General features: G+C 40.8%; 1 protein-coding gene across 10 annotated transcripts in view; it reads right to left on the minus strand.

The window, feature by feature from the left end:
- Positions 1-24,230, minus strand: part of LOC138748142 (voltage-dependent calcium channel subunit alpha-2/delta-1) — a 506,771-nt gene that overhangs the window by 241,364 nt on the left and 241,177 nt on the right. The window lies entirely within an intron of this gene.

Below are 24,230 nucleotides of genomic sequence, written 5' to 3' on the forward strand. Positions count from 1 at the left end.
ATCAAAGAACAGGATGAATGCCCACCCCCAATTAAAGCAGAAAAGTGTGGTAGGTTTCTCACATTTTAATAGCTCCGTGTCACTTCCAGTTGGTGCTTTAAAACTGGATTAAATGACAGCAATGCAGTAAACATCAGGAAGAAATCATGTTTCATCTTTATTCTAATGAGGTAATTTATCAATTAAGAGTTGAAAATCAAATCACAATTAGTGAATCTTGAAAGAGTACAACCATGAACAGTGAACATCATGGTCAATGGAAAACACTGGATATTTAGTTTAAATCTCTTGAGGCAACAAATTTATGACTGTGAGTGAGACTAAAGTGCGTGCAATCTCATTTCTATGCTGAATTTCATAAATTAATTTATTCTGAGTAATTCTGTTAAATGTATTGCTTTGGGTAATTTGAAATTGCATCACTTTCCTTGCCTGTGCTGCACTGCTCCATCCATCAGGGTGAGCTAACCAAACACACCAAAAATATGCACTACACAGTCGGCAAGCACGCATTATTATCTGTGGAAGTAATCAGATTTCCACAGGAGACACAAGCTGGCAGTTTTATTAAGGTTGTTGCCATGGCAGCACTGACAATAGCAGTTGTTTATGAATATATTTATGTAGCTTCTGCAATTGACCATATGATAAATGAGGCTGCCATTGTACTTCACTTCCTAATAAATAATGGAAAAGAGGAATAGCAACCATTTGAGGCTCCTACCTTCTGGCAAATTAGTATGGATTACCCAAGCAAACATACCAAAAAATATTAGGATAAATTATGTTTTCATAAATCTCTCAATCCAAATCGTCTCCTCTACTTTAAAAGTGGCAACATAATTGGTTTAACAAGACATTATACTTTACAGCAATAATAAAATTCATTGTGCGTCTCGGAAGAAGATATCAATCACAAGATTTACAAGAACTCCTTTGCTTAAGATGTCTTGCAGACGTGTCCATAAAAAATGCCCCATGTTCTTCTTCAAGACAAGGAACAATTATGGCCAGCCCAAATCATGGCATTTGCAGTCACAGAGGAGTTGCAGCCTTCCAGGACCAATATTAGATTCATCAAACCAAGACGACAGGACACGAATTCAACTGAAGTTGACTTAATATCTTTTTTTTAACATTATATTATATATAATTTGTACTTCGACAAAGAGGCATTTTGGTGTTTATTTTTTAAATGCAAAATTGAGAGAACACACACACATACACCTCTGCAGCATTCTGACAACTAAATACAAATTTAAACATTATATATTATCTATTGTTATATATTATATAGCTACATTCAACTTAGACCAATATTAGACACAAATGAAAGTTCTAATCTTTAATTATGCAAGCACGTGAGATTTTATTGACATTATGCACATTTATAAAGCCACAGGCCAATCAACATATTTAGAGAGTAAATTCATCATTGTGATGGGTTGAGCAAGCACAATACAAATGCATCCAGAGAATTTAATAGTAAACTCAAGATTTATGAACTTCTCTCCCTGCAGCATTCTGACAACTACTCCAAATTAGACGTGGACATAAGAAAAGACAATTAAAAAAAATGAAAAGACAAATAACTTTCATTCACACAATTTGTACTTAATTCCTCAGATTTTTGACATTTGTTTTTGACATTTCCACTCAACAAACAACCACAAATAATTTCTTACCCTCCCTTCCTGAAAACTTGTCAAGTTAACGATGCCCGAGCAATGTCTCTACCTTTTAAAAAGTCTGAAGTGATTCGGCCTGTTGATGAATACTCTTTCTACTTCCACGGGTGTACTGTGGAAGGTGTACTGACTGGTTGCATCATGCCCTGGTTTAGAAACTCAAATGCACAAAAGGCTATGGGAAAGTGCCAGACCTCGCCAAGTCCATCTCGAGCATTGGCTTCTCCTCCACTGAGGACATCTACATGCGGCATTGCCTGGAGGCTGCAGAATCACCATCACCCAGGCCACAGTCTCCTCTCTGCTACCTTCAAAAACCTCAGGGTTCAAGAAGAGAGTTTTTTTTTAACAACAGCTTTCAAGCTCTTGAACTTCTTGTACTACCCTTACAACCAACTACAGCTCGACCACCAAACGGTGTGTCTGCTCCATTGAAACATCACATTTCTTTTGCTCAAAGTCCCACTGTGAATATTTATTTGTCTATCCTTCATCTCTCACCATTGTGTTTACTTAATATATACTGTTTGTCAATGGTGAAACATATACTTGCGTCGCCACAGCAAATAAGAATTTTAGTGAATCTGCACATTGTTTTATATATGTGATTTAAAGCTTTCATATCACATTTATATCCTTTCATTGTGACCCAGATTCTGGAATGTATCACATGCCTTGGTTTCACCAAGGATAAAGCAAAGATAATTTACTAATTGAATCCATAAGATTTAATTCTGCCAATTTTCAGCAAGATTTTACCAGTGACCTTTTGGTGATGAAAATGACACACTGAAGGAAACACATTCAACTCTTCAAAGCCTCACTGACATTAAATCCAGTTGAGATCTTCCCTGCTTTTTTGTTATCAGCACAGGAGAATTCTCATCATTACCTCTCCAGTATTAAAGTATCTTCTGCTTGCCATTGTAAACAACGAGCGCTGTCTTTGGTTTATTGTTTTCAATATAGTTGAAGTGAATATTTAAAAATGAGAAGGTGTTATTTGCATCTGTAACACTGGACAACATTTTTTTTTCCCCAAAAGGTTTGCTTCCTGAAAAGAAATTGGGGACTATGATAGACCACTTCAAGCTGAACACAAAGGTTATTTCAGATTTGCTGTATCCCATAGGAAGTTGGAGAAACATTAAATTAACTTTTATTGAATTTAGCGTGTTTAATCACATAATGACGCTGACACATTTTTGCATCAGTTCAACTGACCTAAAAGTGTTTTACTGCTGACTTTCATTTGTACTCAGCATCTGATGCCTCTCATGTCAGTGTCCAACAATAGTCGGCCAGCACTGATGGATCCCAGTTGCTCTGATACCACTTTTCCATGGTCAGAATGTCCTGGTGAAACCTTTCACCATGTTCGTCACTGATCCTGCACCAGATTCAGCAGGGAAGAAGTTCAAGTGCGAATGCAGAAAATGAATTTTCAATGACATGGTTCTGTATGCTTAAAGCATGTTAAAAATATGACAGGAGATCACAAAAATATGTTATCACTAAAAAAGGATTCATGATAAGTAAAACATTAAGGTGATTTTCATGATCAAGAATCCAAAATCCATAAAATACACCCAAAAATGTTCAGGAAGAAAAAGATCCTGCAGTTTCTGCCATCTCACAGTTCAATCCATTGACAACCCAAGTCACCTTTATTTATTGTTCATACCATGCTCACATGGTAAAGATGAGATACCGTTTCTCCAGGATCATGGATCATATTTATGTAAATATAAGGATAAAAGTTAAACACAATAAAATATTAAAACACATACATTAAATGTCCATGGTACACTATCCACATATGTTCTGGGAATTCAGGAGCCTGATGGCTTGGGGGGGTGGGGGGGAACTGTTGCCCAATTTGGATATTAGGGTCCAAGTGCTACGGTATCTCCCACCAGATGGCAGAAGGGAGAACAGTTAACATGAGGGGTGTATGGAATCCTTCACAATGTTTATTGCCTTTCGCCTGCATCGAGTGTGGTAGATGTCCTTCATGGTAGGAAGAGAGCCCCAATGATATTTTCTGCTGACTTCACTATCCTCTGCAGAGTCCTGTGATCCGAGGTGGTACAGCTTCCAAACCAGGCGGTGCAGTCGCACAGCTCCAGATCCTGATCTCCAGATCTAAATCTCCAATATGATCAGGGAGCTTTCAGCACCCAAAGCCCTACAGGAGTCCCTCTTGCCCTCAGCACCCTCTCGAATCCCAGTTTCAATACCTGGCTTCAACAGCCCACAGACAGGCAAAAGTCCTTCGATAGCAAGTGGCCCGCAGTCCATGTGAGTCCTTTGACTGTGTTGCCAACAGCCCATGGCCTGTGTGGAGTCCTTCAGACACTTAGTCCCTTGCTGGTCCATGACGTAGTCACTTTCTTTCCTGTCAGGTTGCCTCCCAGGCTTTTCCTTCTCAAAGGTGGGGGTGGGGGGGGGGAAATGTACTCTCTATTTCTGATGCCCTGCATCAGCCCACTGCTCTGTTGGAGTCTGCTGCCGAACACAGGTGCCACCATCTTGGTCACAGACCTACTTAGTTACAAGATGTTGATAAAACAGTGTCAGCTCCTCTAATAGTCAATTCAAAGTCTGTACAAAACCATCGGCATCAGTGCAGTAATTTAAAACCGTGATCAGAAATAATCTATTCAGCCCTCGAATCTTCCCTGCCATTTAATCATGAGCTGATCCATTTTCCCACTTAGCCCCTCTGTCTTGCCTTCTCCCCATAATCTTTGATGTCCTGGCTAATCAAGAACCTATCAATCTCTGACTTAAATACACCCAATGACCCAGCCTCCACAACTCCCTTTTGCAACATATTCCACCGATTCACTCCTTCTCTGACTGAAGAAAATTTTGTTCCAAGCGGACGCCCTTCAGTCCTGAAGTTGTGACCTCTTGACCAAGACTCTCCTGCCATGGGAAGCAACTATTCTGCATCCACTCTGTCCATGCCTTTCAACATACACAATTTTTCAATGAGATTTCCACCCCACCCCCCCCCACATTCTCCTAAATCCCAATGAATACAGGCCAAACATTCCTCATATGATAACCCTTTCATTCCCAGAATCATCCAAGTGAACCGCCCTTGAACTCTCTCCAGTGTCAGCACAATCTTTCTTCAATTAGGAGCCCAAAACTCCTCACAGAACTCCAAGTGAGGTCTCACTGGTGCCTCAACGTCACATCCTTGCTCTATTCCTCTTGAAATGCATGCCGGCATTGCATTTGTCTTCTTCACCACCCTCTCAACACGCAAATTTACCTTCAGGTTACTCTGCATGAGAACTCCCAGGTCCCGCTGCATCTGCACATTTTCAGTTTTTCTCCCCATTTCTCATCGATCATGGTGAATTAACCGTCTAACCATATAACCATTTACGGAGTGGAAAATTCTCTGAAACACTGCAGTCAAATCTATTTCCTGCTGACCAGTAAGGCTCCGGCTCTCTGGCAAGACGCTGCTGTGTCTCAACCATACGTCCGTGCTCCCACCTTCTGCTCATTGCCTTTACTCATTATAAACTCACCAAAGCAAGAGCACTGGAGCCTTAATCGTGAAATCCAACTTCAAACAGGCCAGAAGTGGACACAGGAGAAGCAGATGGGTTACATTTTAAACTTCCATCTGTAACTTTGGCAGAAGGTTATCACTTTGAGATAATTCACTGAACTAGTAAGAGGGCAGCTCAATAAAAAAAAGGAGAGTTAAAGGTCAGTGTATGACTTTTCATATTAGCCAAGAGCAGAAACTCAGACTGGAAATTCTTATTAACCCAGACTGCAGCATTAAAAATGCATTACCAATGTCACTGAAGCAATTTCAAGAATCCCTTCAAAAAAATTGATAAAATTCATTAAAACCCAATTCCAAAACCGTATTAGCTCATGTGTTTCAGGGATAGCTGACTTGACATGTCAAATGTCTTTTATTGCCAGCAAACTTTTGTCACAGATCTCATGTCAAGAAATGGCCCTCAGTCGCATCAAAATACAACCAGTTGAACGTTGAGTGGGTGGGGAGGGAGGGAAGGGAGGGGGGAAAGGGGAGAAAATGACACTGTGTATATTCAAGAGGGAAATGTTTGTGTGCATTTTGGTCACTATGGTTCATAGTGTGAAAAATAATTTTTTTTTAAAATACAACCAGTTCCCTTTCAGCGACAAGGGCGTGCTGGCAAGCAAGGTGAGAAACCTACAGTGAGGGGTGGAAGGTGGTAGTATCTTCCCTGGGACTGAGAAGGAACCTGCAAAGGATTTGGAGGAATAGCAGGTAGTTTCCTTGTGTAAGTACTACAGTTGTCAGAAAGTGACAGTAAGAACATGAGTACCCTTTGTGAATGCCTGGGCTTTCAGGAACCCTGCTAGGCCTGTTGAGAGGGTGGTGAAGAAGGCGAATGCAATGCCGGCATTCATTTCAAGAGAATAGAGCAAGGATGTGACAATGAGGCTTTACAAGACACTAGTGAGACCTCACTTGGAGTTGTGTGAGCAGTTTTGATACGAACACAAAAGTTGCCTTGCCCCAATGTCAAACATTCCCCAACAAATGATATGAACACAAAAGTCACCTTTTCCCACGTCAAAGATTCCCCAACTTGTCTGTGAACATTTTTTTGACTTCTGCAATGTTGCAAAGTGTCTTGTGTGGCATATTTCAGGACACACAGCCAAAAAAGGCCCCTGAAGCAAGGTATCTGTTGTGTGTGGAGGAAATGTGCCTGCCTGGAACGTGTGTACTCCCTATCTGAAACTTATTCAGAAGTCACATCATCTGTCAATCAAGGTTTGACTCCAGACACCCATTAGTGCACACCTTACTGTTGCCTAATTTAAATCACCTAGGGTCATTATTGGCTAGAAGCACAGATGAGCCCTGTGTACAACCAACACACAGCACATTCTTTCTCTCTGCCTCTTGGTCCAAGCCCTGGATATCGCTACACCAGATCGCTAATATAGACATCACTGGAACTGTCATGGGTAAGGTGTGCACTACACTGAAGCTGAGCCATAATATTGTGATAGATCAATATTTGCAGAGAGCTGCATCCCTGTTGGCACAGGGAACTGGGTGTGTAAGAGTCCCTGTTTGTAGTGTGTGAGCGGGTTGAGTCCAACCAAACTCCGAGGTGAATGTCTGTAACGTTTAAATGGAATAGTGATCGAGTACCATTTAACATTCTTCCCTCTTTATTTCCCATGTATTAATTAGGCTCACATGTGATTGTAATACTTGTGTCCAGACTCATCTCTCTGTGAACCCACTGAACCTGATACTCTTCTGAATACATAGGCAAATGAGCAATGAGAAGCTGGAGAGACTCACCAGGTCAGGTAGCATCCATGGAGAGAAATTGCCAGCCAACATTTTTATCAGGACCCTTTGTCGACCCTAATGTTTTACTTTGAAAATGATATTGGGAAAGGTGGAAGGTTTTCAGAGCTGGCAAATATGAGTGAGAACCTTTTTGTGGAAGGGCATTTTTGTGTATAGACATTGATTCTCTAGAAAGTCTTGATCTGTGGACACCTGTCTCTGAGATGTGAGTGAGAAGTTTTTCACTGCTTCTTTTTTGTCAGCTGTCTTTCACCAACTTTGCAATCATTTCTGATCCAACAAATATGGAATAATTTCATTTTTTGTAGGATGTCTCTGGCATTAAAAAAAAATTTTAATGGGGAAACCTGCTGAGACCACCTGGGGCGTGACAGCAGAGATACCATTTTGGATCGATCTCCTTGAGGTTTGTTTTACATGCAGCAAAAACATGTTTGACCCTTTAAATATTGCTCAGTTTTTGCCATCGGTGTTGTTAAAAGCTGAGAGAGAACAGTACATTTTAGGGTTTTTTAATCAGTAATTTTAGATACACAGCTTGGTGGCAGGTCCTTTCGGCCCAAGAGCCCATGCTGCCCAATTGACCTACAACCCCCATATGTTTTGGGTGGTGAGAGGAAACCAGAGTACCCGGAGGAAACCCAGGCAGACACGGGGAGAATCTACAAGCAGACAGTGCTGGATTCAAACCCAGGACACTGGCACTGTAGCAATGTTGTGCTAACCACTACACTAACCATGCCACCTGTTATTTAATGTAAAATCTTGGCAGGAATGAATTTCAGGTGCCATACTGCCATTAATATCACCTGAACTCCAGAAAAAATAATATCTACCTGTGATTTTTTTTCTTTGTCATCACTGGGGAAAAAAACACCTTCGTTAAAGATTTTAAAAAATGCTTCTAGAAAAATGGACTGAATTGGTTGACAGCATAATAATGTTTATCCATGCAAGACCAGCGTTTCTAGAGATATTTCTTGGCCTCAGTAATATAGAAAAATAACCATGCTGGATTAAATGGGATCAATCCTTCATGCCAAGAATTTCATCTATCAATTGAATTAAACTTGCTCTGTAGTAGCAGCTCCAATGGAAATGAAGCTTGGAGATGATTCTCAGCTGCTATATTATTGAATGGACTGGAGGTGAATTTACAGCTGTTTTCGTGTCTGTTCAATGTTAGTGAGGAAAAATAGGGAGAGAGCTCTCGCCAAAAATATAAATACATCTCCCACTAATAAATTATTCTGCAAGGATTTGTACGTGAAGGAAAGGGCCATTTTTAACTCAATATTTCCTGACATGAGAATACGATATTATATGAAATCATATGGGTATTATTTAACCAGAATTATGCGGTTGGCAGCAGGGGAACTGCGAGAGTTCCGCATAATGCCTTTCTGAAAATGAAAGGTCTGCTGTAGAGACCACTGTGTGAATTTACCCTCACCAGAGACAAGTTAAATACATCACATTGTGTAGGCAATTCATTTTTCTTGCCCACAAACACCCAATGGATTTTGAATTCTTTCAGAAGTAATTGGTTTTGAAAGTAACATGTCTTAAAAGTATTATGGCTCAGTTTAAACACTTTTCATTTTAAGACAGTCCAATGCTAATCATATAAGGAATGTATTTTACTTAAAATATATATCAAAAGCAAATAAAGCATATTAAACAGTAAATGCGACATCTTTTTTCTTGCTATGTGGTAAGAGAGTCATAAAGTCGGACAGCTAGATAGTGCAGAAACGTCCATGCCAATCTTTTTTAGGCATGTACAATAATCCCATTTGCTTGCCTGAGGTCGATATCCTTCTATGCCTGTCTAAATATTTCCTTCAGTTCCAGAGTACCAGAGGGCTGCGTACTTAGCCCGCTGATCTACTCACTTTACACTTATGACCGTGTAGCTCAGGACAACAATAACACCATCTACAAATTTGCTGCAATACCACAGTGGTGGGTTGTATAAAGAGGGGCGATGAGTTAGGGAGATTGAAAACTTGGCTGAATGGTGGACTAACAACAACCTCTCACTCAATATCACCAAAACCAAAGAGCTGAGTCTGGCCTTCAAGAAAAGAAAATCAGAGGTGTATGAGCCAGTTATCTTTGGGAATCAGGTTGAGGATGAGCAAATTTAAATTCCTGTGTGTCACTATCTTGGAGAACCTTTCTTGAACCCAACAAAAGAATATCATTGCGAAGAAAGCATATCAGCGCCTCAACCACCTCAGGAATTTGCTTAGACTTGATGTGGACAACCTACCTCTCAGCAGAAAGCCCTGTCAAAGTTAATGGACACAGTCCAGTCCATCACAGGCAAAACTTTCTCCAGAATTGATAACATCTGCATGGAATGCTGCCGTCAGAGAACAGCAGCAATCATCAAGGATCCACACCACCCAGAACATGTTCTTTTCTCGCTGCTGTCATCAAGAAAGAGGTAGAGGTGCCTCAAAACTCATACCACCAGGTTCAGGAACAGCTGCTACCCCCTCCACCATCAGACTCCCCAACAACAAACTCAATCAGAGACTCATTTAAGGATTCTTACTTTGCACTTTATCTATCATTGAATATTTATTTAATGTATTGCACACTTTATTTACGTCTTTCTTTGTTTACATTTCTTTCTTTTATATATGCCTCTACCAGTAAGTAGAAATCCTGCCTGGCGGGCAGGAAAAAGAATGTCAGGATTGTATGTGGTGTCATGTACATACACTGACAATAAACCTGAACTTTCAACTTTTGAACTTTTGTGTCTGACTCTACCAGCTAGTTCTCCTGGAAATGTTCCCAATATCAACTGTTTTCCATGCATTAATGATTATTTTGTTTGAGCATTTTCTTATATTTTCAGTTGGAGAAATTAACTCTTTGGGTTCCGTGTCCCGGTTTTTTCAAGCACTGCCAACAAACACACATGCTCCGTGTCCTGGTTTTCCAGGACTGGTTTTATACCCAACCACCAACTGGTTCGTACTGGTGTTTGTCCTGTAGTTTACCACCCATGGACCCAGTCCGGTGTATATACTATGAAAGATTAAAAATGGCCAGAGTCCAAAGGTTTAAGATGACTGAGTCCAGAAACAATGGCAGCTGAATATACACTGAGATTTTCTCTTTGCTATTTTTATAAGATTTAGAATGTACCTACTGGTAAAGTTGTGTTTGATGGAAATGCCAGGATTCAAGGCATCTACCACACTTGTGGCAGAGGAGAGTCAGGTAAGTTTTCTGGGTCCAAAGGCCAATGAGAGGGCATCTACACTAGGAGTCAATTTTTTCCTGAAAATGTGACTTTTTTTTTGTCCTGCAGAAAATCGTCGTCAACATGTCCTACTGTGGAAGACCATCTATTCTCCCCAGGAGTCTCATGAATGGAACCCTACCTAACATTCAAGGTACCCAGATCCTGGAACATCTCCAAAGTCAAGGACTTTTCCTCAAAGCAGATGCTGCTAATACCTTGTGCAACAAGCCTAGCAGGCCTGTACTGAGTGTAAATCGCATGGCTGCCACACAAATATTCCACTTCCGATTCAACATCTCCAATATTCTTCACTATTAAAGCAATCAAACATTGCTGAGTAGCTGAAGCTTAAGTTATCATCAGCTCAGAATCCACAGACCTCAGTACAATCTCTTCCCGACACAACCACATGTTGTCTTTCTGCAGTCAGCTTCACAATCATTGTCTTACACAACTGGCTGAATCAGTCATTAAACAAATCAGACATCCACAAAAGGAGAGTAGATCCAGAGAGGTCCTTTGCGATGGAAAAACACATTTAGTAGCCAATCTGTTCTTCATTCACATTCATATACTTTAGATCTGGGAAGTGTGATTTGTAATGTAAAAACACAATGCTGGAGAAACTCTAGTGTCATATCATATCATCATTTACGGAGCGGAAACAGGCCATGTTGGCCTTTCAAGTCCACACCGGTTCACTGATTTTGTGCGCCCTCTTCAGGCATTGGTGATTTTAAGTGTAGTGCATCTTTGAGAATTTTAACATCTATCCATAGGTACTCTGTACTTTGGATGTGAAATCTCATATTAAAATATTCAAAAACATTGGCTGTGTGGATGAAGCCAGTGAGTGGCCGTGGACAATTACTTCTCAGACTGCAGGCTTGTGACTAGTGGTGTGCTGCAGGGATCGGTGCTGGGACCCTTCATAGAGCAAAGGTAAAAATACAGAACTTATGTTTTGGGCTTGAGCCCTTCATCAAGGTGTGGAAAACTGCCAGCAGGCGTCCGAACAAGAGAGTGGGGGGGAGGGGGGGGGGGGAGAGAGGTGTGGTCACATAGGCAGGAGGTGGAGAAGGGAGGGAGGGGACAGCAGCGATCAAGGGGAGGAGGGATGGCTGAGTGAATAGAGAGGGAATGGGGGAGGTGAACTGAAAAGGGAAAGGGGGAGGGGGAGGAGGGAAGAGGAGAGCAGGTTAGCAGAAACCGGAAAAGTCGATGTTAATGCCATCTGGCTGGAGAGTGGCCAAACGGAAAAAGTCAGGTTATGCTCCTCTAATTTGCGGGTGGTCTTGGTGGGATAGTACAGGTACGCAAGGCCACGGACAGACATGAGTATGGGACTGTAACACAGAACTGAAATGGTTGGCTACTAGGAGGTGTCGGTCACTGGCGGAGACTGAGCGAAGGTGCTCAGCGAAACGATCTCCCAATCTGCGCCCAGTCTCTCCAACGTAGAGGAAGGCCACAAAGGGAGCACCGAATGCAGTAAATCAGTCCTGAGTGAAATGTTGTGTGAAGGAGGAACCATAACTTGATGAAGAGCTCAATCCTGAATCGTCGGTAATGTATCTTTACCTTTGACCTGCGGAGTTTCTCCAGCATTGTGTTTTACTTCAACCACTGTGCCTGCAGATTTTCGTGTTTTATAAGCGAGATTAGTATATCCTTTTTAAAACACAATCGATATATCAAGATTACATGCTCAACCAGTTTTGTAATTCGTTCTGTATCTCAGTGAGCAAATGGGAACTAAGTATACATGCAACATTCACAAACTCCAGGTAATAATCTTTCTGCTTCAAGATCACGTGCATTCGACAACAGAATAAAGTTGGAAAAGCGCTTAGAGCTTCATCTGATCTGATTGCTTATGCCAATCTCCAGTTTCCCCTGCAAACTAATCCAAATTAGATCGTTGTGACGACCTCCAGTCTCTGTGGGGGCAAGGCGACTTGGCCGGACTGGCACATGGATTGACTGGCTGACGTGAAATTTTTAACAATGCTAGAAAAGGTTTTTTTAAATTTAGTTTCAATGGTTTACTTCTCTCGTAAAGTCCAACTTTTCCTCTCTATTTTCTTTCATTCATTTGGTTTATGCTGAATTCACCCATTTCCTTTTAAGCTGTCAGCTATTTATTTTCCAATCGTTTAATTGGCTTGTTTTAAGAGCATGGTTGCTTGCCTTGTTCCCTTAGATCCCATTCTGCCTTGTTACCACCTTTCCCGTCAGCAAATCAACAAACACATTTTTAAAAATTAACTGAAGACACCAACCAGTAACTGACCTGCCACAGCAGTTTATGATTCCACATTTTTCACACCATATCTGATCATCCCATTTGCTCATTAAACTGAAAGAATTACAGGTGATCCCTATCTAACCTGAAAACCTACCCTCAGCCTCGACTATTAAAGGCCGGCTGCATTCCTAATGATGACTTAATGTGGCCTTATCAAAAAAGTCACTTTGAGCACATTGTAGATTGAAAAAAAAACCTCTCAAATTTGCAGAATTGTCGGGGCTCTTCGTCTTTAGCGGACAAAATGTACACTAACACTGAATCGTAGGAACTGCGCCACTTAAAATGCCCAAGACATTTGGTCATTCAGAAAAAGGAACATTGTCAACCACGAATCATAGGCCTGAAAGTCATGGCTCCTTAGTACACGTTCAAATGCTTGCTTAATGTGATGAGGGTGTCTACTTCTACTGTTCAGACATTAGCTTTGGATCCGATTACCCTCTGGGAGAAAACATCCTCACCTCTTCCACAAATTCCCTTAGAGATACGCCCTGTGGTTTTCAACCTCTCTGCTAAAATTCATTCTTCCTATTTATTCGTTCATCACAATTTTATGCACCGAGACTCTGCCCTCACACTATCCTGCGTATAATAAAGCATCAACCTTTCCATTCCTGGCAACTGCCTCTTCAATCTCCTCTGCCGCCCTTCTATTGCAGTTGCATCTTTCTTGTAAAGTGATGAGTTGCCTGTACACGATTCAAGCTGCAGACTGATGAACGAGCAATTGCACAAAGAGTGAAGTTACCAAAACTGAAGGCTTTTCTTTGCATGAGATGGACAGCGTCCCTTTGTTGGTCGCTCACACTGACCCAGACTCGAACTGGGGGCAGGCTTGAGGCATGACAGCTTTTATGGGGAAGAAAGGTGGGCGGCCAGCCAGTGAGAACAGGGTCAACCAGGAAAGGTCATGTAATTTACATATAATGAATATGTACAATAGTAGTTTTACCACATTTCCAGAAGAACCTCCTTTCTCTTATATTCTGTGCTTTGGCTTATGAAGGAAAGCAACCTGTATACCTTTTGATGAACAATATTGAACTGTTCTGCGGCTCCCTGCTCCTCTCCTATTACCTCATTTCCCTGGAATAAACTCCATTTATTTATTTTCATCCCAGATCACCTACGCTGTCCTGAGGTGAAAAATATCCTTATTCTCACTACCTCACTGCTGCAAATGATGTCTTGTTGAAAGAATATCAGTTTGAATTTTAAGAGGTCGACGTCATTCAATCTATTAGGTAATTAAAAGGCTTTAAATTGACTTCAGAATACTTCAGAATGGGCATGTCTCAATCAAAAGAGCAAAGGATTAATTATAATGATTTAGTCAATATTTAAATAAAATCAAAAAAAGACAAAAACAGTCAGAGGTCGGATAGTATCTGTGGCTCAAGAATCAGAATTTCCCTTTCACATCAATGACCTTTCATCGTGAACTTCAGTATCTGCAGCATTTTGCTTTGGGCAAGCCTTTTATTTCCTCTTCTTTTACACAGGATTCATGGGATTTTTTTCTGTTATGAATAGCCTCCAACATGCCACCATTGGTTCATTCACACTCCGTATCAGTCCACCATTTTATACAGCCTACCAGCGCTCTGCAAGCAAAAGGACGTGTAACTCAACAGCGTCGGCATCTGCATCTAACGTCGGGTATAACATACAGTATTTGACGGCATGTTAGATCCACTTGTTTTTCCCAAAAGATGGCTCAAAAATATTCCCCTAGTTTTATATGCCAGGTCAAAATTAGGGTGATAATGGTGAGTAACGCCGACAGCGTCCATCCCCGCACTGGTTGTGCTGAGAAAATGTCAGGTCCTTGAGAGACAAGTCTGTACGCAAGGGTCTGCCGTCAAACGTCACTTTTATTAACGCACAACAGTTGACTGAAGAGCATAGGGAAACCGTAGCAGGGGTAAAGCACACGTCAGAAATGGGGGAATGGATTCCCCAAAGCTACTACATCTTTGTTGGCGGCCTTCTCTGAGGATGAGAGCACACTAAATATGTAGGTTATCAGCCCTCTTGTCACTTTAATTCTGCACCCTTCTTTCACACCTCAACCTTCAGCACTGGTCTAGTGCAGTGTACAGCACCTGACACGATGGCCATGCAAATTGCACAAGCTCAATAATTCTGCACTACTTGCCTTTATTCCCAACATCTCACATTCACAATATTTTTCTTGTGTAAAATAAACCCAGCAATTTTCACATAAAAGTCTATTTAAGTCATTTTTACCAGAGTTTAATGCCAATTTTAGCAAGATATTATGAACAAAATACATCACTGAATTGATCTACTTTAAGTATTATATTTCTCTCAACAATATACTGCAACAAGCAGCGTTCCTCTTGTGTGGAATTATAACTTTGATTGTGCAGCCCAAGGCTGATAGTTCAGTGATTTACATTGAACGATTGCTGTTGTGTTCTGAACTTTTGATAAGGGTTCTCCTACTGGGATCACAGAAATTAACTGCAGCCCACGTTGTTACAAGCAGTTATACATCTGCCCGAGGTTTGCAATTTTCTGATCCATCTAAGCACCTTAACAAAACTTTCTTAGCGTGAAATAAGTAGCACGTGAAAGTCTGCAGATGCTGTGATTGCAGTAAAAACGCTGGGGGGTGGAGGGGAGAACTTGGCAGGTTTCGCAGCGTCCAGAGGACGCTGTTTCGAGCCTGAGCCTTTCTTCAAGGTATGAGCAGAAAGCAGGCAAGGGCCACCAAAAAAAAAAAGCTGGGGGAGAAGGGGGGTTGGAGTGGTGGGAAGCACAAGCCAACGGACATAATGGGTTATTGATAGGAGGACAGGAGAGGAAAGGGAGAATTGATCAGGGGAAAGGGTGGCCCTCTATGAATGCAGAGCTGACGAAAGAGAGATGTGAAATCATTTACCTTGAAAAATAATTCTGAGAAAAATATTCATAAAATATATAATCTTTTCACAGCCACTTCAATTTTTCCTGTAGAGTGTATGAATTAATTCAATTTCCCATCTTTTTTTCCTGTAAGCAGATAGTTTTGGAGACAATTTATTCGCTATTAATGACAGAAGTAAACATGAAAGTGCTCCAGAAAAAGGATGATCCATAGCAAACATTCAACATCAACTTTTCTCTTTGGAGGGTAGAAGGATGAGAGGAGACTTAAAAGACGTCTACAAGATTACAGGTAGGGTGGACAGCCAGCACTTCATTCCCAGGGCAGGAATAGCAAACATATGAGGACATGTGCACAAAGTTAGGGAGGTTAAGTTTAGAGGAGACATCATGGTTAAGTTTTTTTTACACAGAGAGTAGTGGCTGCCTGGAATACCTTGCCTTGGATGATGGTGGAGGCATTTAAGAGACTCAGTCTCTTGGACGAAGGAAAAATGGAGGGTTACAGGGTAGGGTGGATTTAGTACATTTTTTTAGGGATACATGGGTCAGTGCAATATTGAGGGCCGAATGGCCTGTACTGTGCTGTTCCATGTATGTTCTATAAACCTAAAGATCTTTCTCAGCGTGGAGCAATCTGCAGAAGCAAAAGATTTAAGAATGTAATTGAGCTTGAAAGGAAGACAAGGTCTCCCCTTTGACAGACACATTCGCCTAAAGTCCTGAAGGTTTCACAGAAATATAAATTACTCCACAAAAGAAGTTACACACAGCTCTAGTGCAGTGCTATGTTCACACATCTTCATTTAATCCAGGCTGATGGGATCCTAACAGTTCACCCCATACTCAGCTCCACAAAAACTATCACACCCTCTTCCACATTCACACCGCCAGGTCCCCTCCCCCCAACAATCTCTATTTTCCCTTGCAATTACAGTAAAATTCACATTATCTAGAATTCAAGCAACCAGCAAAAGAATCCTGAAAAATAAATGGGTAAAAAGTACGAAAGTTTGACATTGATGTCCCCGGCAGTCAATTTGCCAATCGCGCAACACACAATCTCAAGCCACTGGTAAATTCATTTATCCGGCACCTAGCAATCCCCGTGGGTGCCGGATACCAGGGGTTTTGCTGAATTTATCCTGTCAGGTTTATTGAAACAGTCTGTTGAAATAAGAATGGAGCAAATAGAAGGTAGACTATACCTATACCAACCCCTATATTTAAAAATTCATATTCTGAATGTACTCGGGACCGAGATCGCACAGTTAGGGGGAGAATTCAAAACACTTACTGCATGTTCTCCTTATTTCAGACAGGATCTAGACTATCATGAAAGGAAAATTACAACCCATGGAATGAAGCAGAATAAATAAGGTTAAAACAAATGATCGACATATTTGTGTGCTGGGCACACAAAGAATTAATAAACGAAAATACTGCATAGTATTAGAGATAATACACGGGTATAGACTGAGAATCAATTTGCAGAGTAAAAACTAATAAATGGATCATCATTGAATTCAGATAATGTAATCTGCAGGGCACCATTGGGATTGGTGCAGGCAATAAATGTGATGGGGCCAAGCCTAAAAGATACAAACTAGCATGGGTAGCAGTGAGGTGACAGGGGGATACAGACATAGTGAATAAGGAAGGAGATGACGGATGGAATATTACATGGGAACGACACCCACATTGATAGGAAAAATGGAAAGGTGGACTGAGAGAGATGAGAGGGACTTGAGGTGGAATGCCATATGGAGAAGCATGAGGGGCTGATGAGTTACCCCCATCTTTATTTATTATGTGCCCAGGTCTTAAAGAAATCTACTACCCTGATTATCAAATCAAATCTAAGAACTCACTTATCGACATGTATTTCAAAACAAGTTAAAACTACAATGGTGTAATGTGTTGCAAGTTCAATTTCACTGACTTTGTTTGACAAATTTGTAGCTTTGGTTTCCCAACTTATGGGCGATTGATCCTATCGCCATGCTGACCAGGGGCAGGATAGCAAGATACGCAAGAGAGAGAAGAAAACCGGCATGTCCTCTGACAGCCAGAGAAACACAGAGCAGAATCCTTCTGCCACCTCGAGGCCCCAACTTGAACGTGACACAGGAAGACTTGGTCTTGCCTTCCTTTGTTGCTCATGTTCATTAGCTGAACATCAAATAAATTGATTTTGAATGAAGGTTTATACAATAATCGAGAACTGTGGGACACACAGAGCAAAGCTTTTTCAGAAGCGAAATTAGCAAACAGATGCATGATGGTCCAGCATTTCACATGTTTTACTCCAAGCAAGAATTGGTTCATTTTAAATCCAAGGCTGACAGATTTGTATTGACCAAAGTTACTAAGGATGTTAGAGAAAAGGAAACGATATTGTGTAAGGTCACAAAGCGTACTGGCACAAGGAACTAGACCTTCCCCATTTCTATGTTTTTTCTGCTGCAGCAATTAGGTCATGCAATGCTAAATCTTTAAAGATTGTTTTAATTGTAATTCTCAGCGAAAAAATTGCAGGGTAAAAATTGCAGGTTGACGACGGACAAGCAAATAGTCAAGTTACCGACTAAAATAGCAACCTTTACAAATGTGTCCAAAACAAGTTATATTGAGTGCAAAACAGCATTAATATTTGGCAACGGTCCCTACTATAATCCTTAGCATCCATTAAACTGTCCTGTGAAAGAAAATAATGAGAAGCTTAATGATATCTGTTAAAATCCAAATGTAGTGCTTTTGGATGGAAATGGAATTAATGGGATCAGAGACAGCTTAAGGAGAGAAAAAAAAACTTCAGGGAAATATGCCCTGAAGAAACAAAGTTAATATTCAAGGTCAGGAAGATGTCATGGATCAGAGATCACAAGAAATGCAAGCAGAATTGTTCGATAAATACCCAAATAACACCCAATACAAATCACAGAAGTAAAAATGTATTAAATATAAATTTAATCAAATGTCAAGACTATTAGAAATTCAGCTAGGTTCCAATTATTGCTATGAATGAAAATATAATGTTTTTAGGGTCAAAATCAAAAACCCGAATCATGGATGTTTTCTATATGACAGCCCAAGCCCATAGGCTAATTGCCATTGGATCACTAAGATCAGAGATTGGCAAGGGAGAAATAAGTTTCAATTCTTGGAGGCATCGGCCCCCTCACTGTGGAAAGTGTGAACTGAATCGTTGATTTAATTTAATTTGGACATACAGCTCGGTAACAGGTCCTTCTGGCCCACGACCCCACGCCAACCAAATATCCCAATGAACCTACAACCCCAGTATGCTTTTATTTTGAAGGGTAGGAGGAAGCCAGAGCACCCGGAGGGAATCCACACAGACGTGGGGAGAACGCACAAACTCCTTACAGACAGTGCGGATTAGCTACAACTAATGGTGCCGCCCTCGGTGAGGTTGCAAAGTGAGCCTCACTAGTGCTACAGATAAACCTTTAACTAATAATTGCAGTGGGTGGGAGATAGAAGAAAGCTTCAGGTGAGGAGAAATCCAAAAAATCTGAAAATGTTTTATCATGGAAAAACAAAAGGGCCAGTGCAAAAGATCGACACAAAATCCTTGCCCAAGATGGAGCAGACGATGCAGTAATTAAAACGAGGCCAACCAGAAATAGGCACGAAATTGTTTCAATTCAGGTTGATATCATTTTCAACTTCTCAATATGGCTTTAGGCATTGTGCATTTCTAGAATACTCTATAAAAGAATATGGATAGATGGATAGATTAAGTAAGTTGGCAAATATTTGGCAGATGGAGTTTAAAAGGTGAGTTTATTTGTTTTGACAAGGAGAGCAGGAAAGCTGAAGACTGTTTTAATGAGGTGAGAGGTCACAGAGTATTGCTGAAAAAGTTGTCTGTGTGTATCTTTAGCTTGCTGATACTACAATTAGAAAAGATTTTATTCCGAGGCAAATGGAGTAATTTAGCAGGAAAGTTTTAATACAAAAGAACAAAGGTGTTGGTGAGAGCACACCTGAAATTCTCTGTGCATTTATGGCCCCTTCATTAAAGGAGGGACATGCTTGTGTTGGAGATTGTTCAGGGAACATTTGCCCAGTTGGTTCCTTGGATAGCACAGCTAAAATATGAGGAATGGCTCATCCTGCCTGGCCCGCACTCATTAATGTTTAACTGAACAAGTGGCCACGTGTGAGAGTTTGGGAAGATGGGAATCTTCACAGGCACTCGAAATCAGGAAGCATATTTTCAGACTTGGTGGCTGTGAATCTTTGGCGTTCGCTACACCAGATGGCTTTGGACACTGAGTTGTTGGACATGTCTGAGGCTGAAATAGAATTTTGGGCAACAGAGCAAACAAAAGTTATGGAAATCAGGCAGAAAATTAGGATGACCCTAAGATCAGATTAGCTATGATCCTATTAAAATTGAAGCTGGTTCAAGGGACTGTGCGTCATGTTTCTATTACTTACTGTGAAGTTGTTACAACAGCATCTATAAAAAAATGCCAACATACCATGAGTTCACATAGATCATTTTTATTCCATGCTCTACATCGCAAGATGCATCCTGCATTATTTCCTTTCCTTGCTCAGAACAATAATGATCTTCACCAGAAAGTGCGATGAATATACGAGATACCTGCACTATTAAGTGGGCTCTTTGATGAGGAAATTTATAAATGGAGCGAGAACACTTAATCACATGCCGAGCTATTTTCACATTGCAATTATTGGCTTTTAAGTTTCTCAATGTACACAATTATATTAAACAAAGTATTTTCCATTGAGATTACTGTAATCACAGTATCACTTTTATTGCAAGGTCAGAATTATTCCACATCAAGTTTATTTTTTATGAAAGCTGTATGAGAGTCTTTCTTCACCCTCAAATGACTGCCTGCGAGGCTTTGCCATTCAAAACAGAAAATTGATTCACCCAAATCCTTTGAGTACTAATAAACATTTTAACTGCCAAACAAGCCTCTGCCACCCATTAAGCTATAACATTCGAAAATTCATTACTTGAAGCTGAGATCATTTGAAACACACCTCCAATATTCCAACCGAGCACAACGTTAACTATTGATGGCATCGACACTATTGTAAAAAAAAAGGCTGCATTTGGAAAATGCTTTGTCACTTGACATGGTCCAATGAAAATACATTTGCCTTTCTAATCAATTCCCATTGTTCTCCAGCACATGGAAATTTTACCTCCATTTTATAAACCCTTTTCCCTGTTCCAAGCAAATGATCAGCTCTTCCACCATGTACCTGCTGTACAGAAGCAGTTACATTGTCGGAAGATTATTGCTCCTCATTACTCACGCCCTCCACACTTGTGCTGTCAAACCATATGGCAGTACAGGTGGAGAATGATAACATTAATTGATGACAACCAAACACTGGAGATAATGCTAATGGACAGGACCTCCACACCTCGTGCAGGATATTAACAACATCCTAGCAAATGCTCAATAGTTCTGGAGAAAGGCCATTCTGATAATGAAACAAACTGCTCCCTTATATTTTACATCCTTCATTGCATTTTCGAGAATTTTGACTTCAAGGTAATGTGGGAAAACTAAGGTCAAGGATGTCACTTGGCAGAGGCAATATGATGAAAACCTGAAGTGAATGCAATTAACGCTGAAATCACAAGTAGTGAACTGGATTCCATGTTGATTCAGAAGCATCTGGGAAATGCAAGCGGTCTGAAAGATTTTTGGATTTCACTTTAACGTTTCATTTTTGCAGTAGCTTTCATGTCATTACGACATCACAACTCTTCACTGCAAATTGATTGTGTGCTGAAGTATGGTTTCTGTTGCTAAGAGGCAACCTGACAGCCGACTGAGAAACAGAAAAGTTCCACAAACCGTAAAAGAATGAATCTATTTTCCAGACTGTGTTGAATAAAGTACTTGGGGAACATTCCATGAGTGGTAAATGCGAAGTGACAACAAGCCGATGTCAAGATGTATTTAAATCAAGGCCGGTCCTCCAAGTTTAGATGCATCAAGGCACCCAAAGAATGGATCACCAATAGCATGAATACCGACCACTGAAAGTAAATATTAGTGAGTCCATTTTCAGACTAGAAAACTGGACAGCACCATTCCAGAAATACTTCCACATAAAATACATACCCTCTGCTTTAACACTCATCATACAATCAGAAGTGAGAGGATTTTCCAAAGATTGCAGTGCTCAATTCCATTTATAATTCTCCAGCTAATAGTATAGTCCATGCTTTCTTGCTTCAAGAACTGGACAACATTCAGACACACTTGTGAAATGTAAATATCAGGTAATGATAATGCCCATCAGGAGAATCGAATCACCAGTGATATTCAAAAGAGTTCATTACCATTGCTAAGTTATCCTCCCCATCAAAAATTCAAGTTAATTGAAACAGTCATAGCAGCAGATCAAAGGATGGATATCTTGAGGCAACTCCGGACTCAAGAAAACCATTCCGGATCCTTCAAGGTACAAGTCAGAAGCAGGAGAGGGTACCCTCAATGTGTACAGTGCCAACATTAACGAGGGCAACGTAATTAGTACCACAATCGCCAGCCCACCACCAGTGCAGAATGGCTGCAGTACACCCCATCCACAAGGCGCACAGCACCAATGCATCAAGTTATTTTCAACAGTTCAACTTCTATCACAAGGAGAAGGAGAGTCACCACATGTCAGTTCCCATCCAAGTCACATGCATTTCTGCCTTGGAAATACATAGTTTCACTTGATGTTTGCTGGGCCAAGATCCCTGGAATTCACTGCAGTACAAGATAGCAGAAGTCACTTACCCAGAAAAATGGCAGCAGTCCCTGATGGCCTGGCACTGCTGTATCAAAGGAATAGGCAATAACAGACAACACCATCTCATTTTTTAAAAAAGTTTTATGAGGTAACATGCCCCATGATGTGATGTCATGGGATGAATGAGCCTTGGGCCAGCTGTAGGCCGGCTGTACACTCCTGCAGGTTCAAAGGTTGCCCCCTGCAGTAGCCCAGTGGTGTACCACCACAACCGCCAAGCAGACCTTCCAGGTGAGGCAGAGCTTTTCATGCACATTGTTCAACCTTACTGACTGCATTTATTGTACTGGGTGTGATTTCCTCTACGCTGGTAAAACCAAATGCAGATTGGGTGACCGTTTCACTCATGTTCTGTTTGTGGATCGAAACTTGAGCTTCCTGGAGCCAACCATTTTAACTCCCCAACTGTTCCGAGAGTGATAGATCCCTGGCCTCATCCATTGTCAGGATGAGGCTAAATGTAAACTTGAGGAACAATACATCATATTCTTTCTCGTCAGCCTTAAACCTAACAGTTAATTCTCTCATTTTAGGTAACCTTCACCCCATCTGATTCCACTCTTTCCAGCTCCCTTTCCCTACTCCTCTACCAGCCTCTTCATCTTCCTCACCTTCTGCCCATTACCCTCATCACCTCTGGACCCGTCACCTTCCTCCTTTATATATGTAATGGCACCATTTTTAGTCTTAAGGGTCCAGACCCAAAATGCTGACTGACCATTTCTACCCATGGATGCTGTCTGACCAGCTGAGTTCCGCCCTCAATTGTTTGTCTGCACATTTATAGCAAAGATGCAGTAGGGTTACCTAAAATGATGAAAGAAATCATGAGCTTGATTGAAAACTGGTTGAGCAATTATTCATGGGAGGAATGAATGTGTCAAAGGCCGATGATTAGCAAAACATGGGAAGGATTAATCCATCATTGCTTTTCATAAAAATAAAACCAAATTAGGCAGCAATTCAGGTGTGAACAAAACAACAATTTTTGAAAGTCATTTGGAAAGACACAACAGCCTTAACCCAGTGGTCTGAAAATGGTACTTATAATTTTCTTTTGCCTCAGTGATTCAGTTGCTTATGCCAGGAACAAAACAACACTGCAGTTTGTAACCACATGTTGAAGTTTTCATCACACATCTAAATTCAAAACTTTTAGGTCAGATTTCAAATCATCTTCTGGGTAACAATTACCAATAAAACATAAAGTATATAGCATACTTTATTATCGAACATAGGGATTGTGCAACTTTCAACTAGAGTAAGGAAAGACTGCCATATGGAATTTGCTGTGGTGTTCAGAAATATTGAGCCATCTTTAATACATCTCTTAGATTGAAATATGAAGCAACCATGTACACTCCACACTGCACGAGAAAGGAAGCATTAAGATTGTGATGCCCAGAAGGACATTTTCCAAGTGTTACTTAGTTGTCCACAGACAAGCCTCTGTATGGGATGGGAGAATATATATCAACAGATGTTAAATCAGATTCCAGTACCAAAACATATATGCCATGCATTGAAAGTACCAGTTCCTATTGACAGTGAAAATAATGACTTGAAGAAATCATCATCTTAACTGCAAGTTTAGTAAAAAAGTGACTTAATGGCATCAAATACTGATTTTTTTTTTTATTTCAATTTAGACATGCAGGATGGTAACTGGCCCTTTCAGTTCATGCTGCCCAATTGACCTACTACTCCTGGGTCATTTCAAATGGTGGGAGGAAACTGGAGCCCCCGGGGAAAACCCTCACAGACATAGGGAGAACGTATCTCCTCCTTACAGACAGCGTGGGATTTGAACCCCAGTCCCAATCGTTGGCGTTGTAAAGGCGTTGTACTAACTGCTGTGCTAACCGTGCCGCCCAAAATGGCACC

This window comes from Narcine bancroftii, chromosome 13, assembly GCF_036971445.1.
Source record: "Narcine bancroftii isolate sNarBan1 chromosome 13, sNarBan1.hap1, whole genome shotgun sequence".
In the NCBI taxonomy this organism is placed as follows: Eukaryota; Metazoa; Chordata; class Chondrichthyes; order Torpediniformes; family Narcinidae; genus Narcine; species Narcine bancroftii.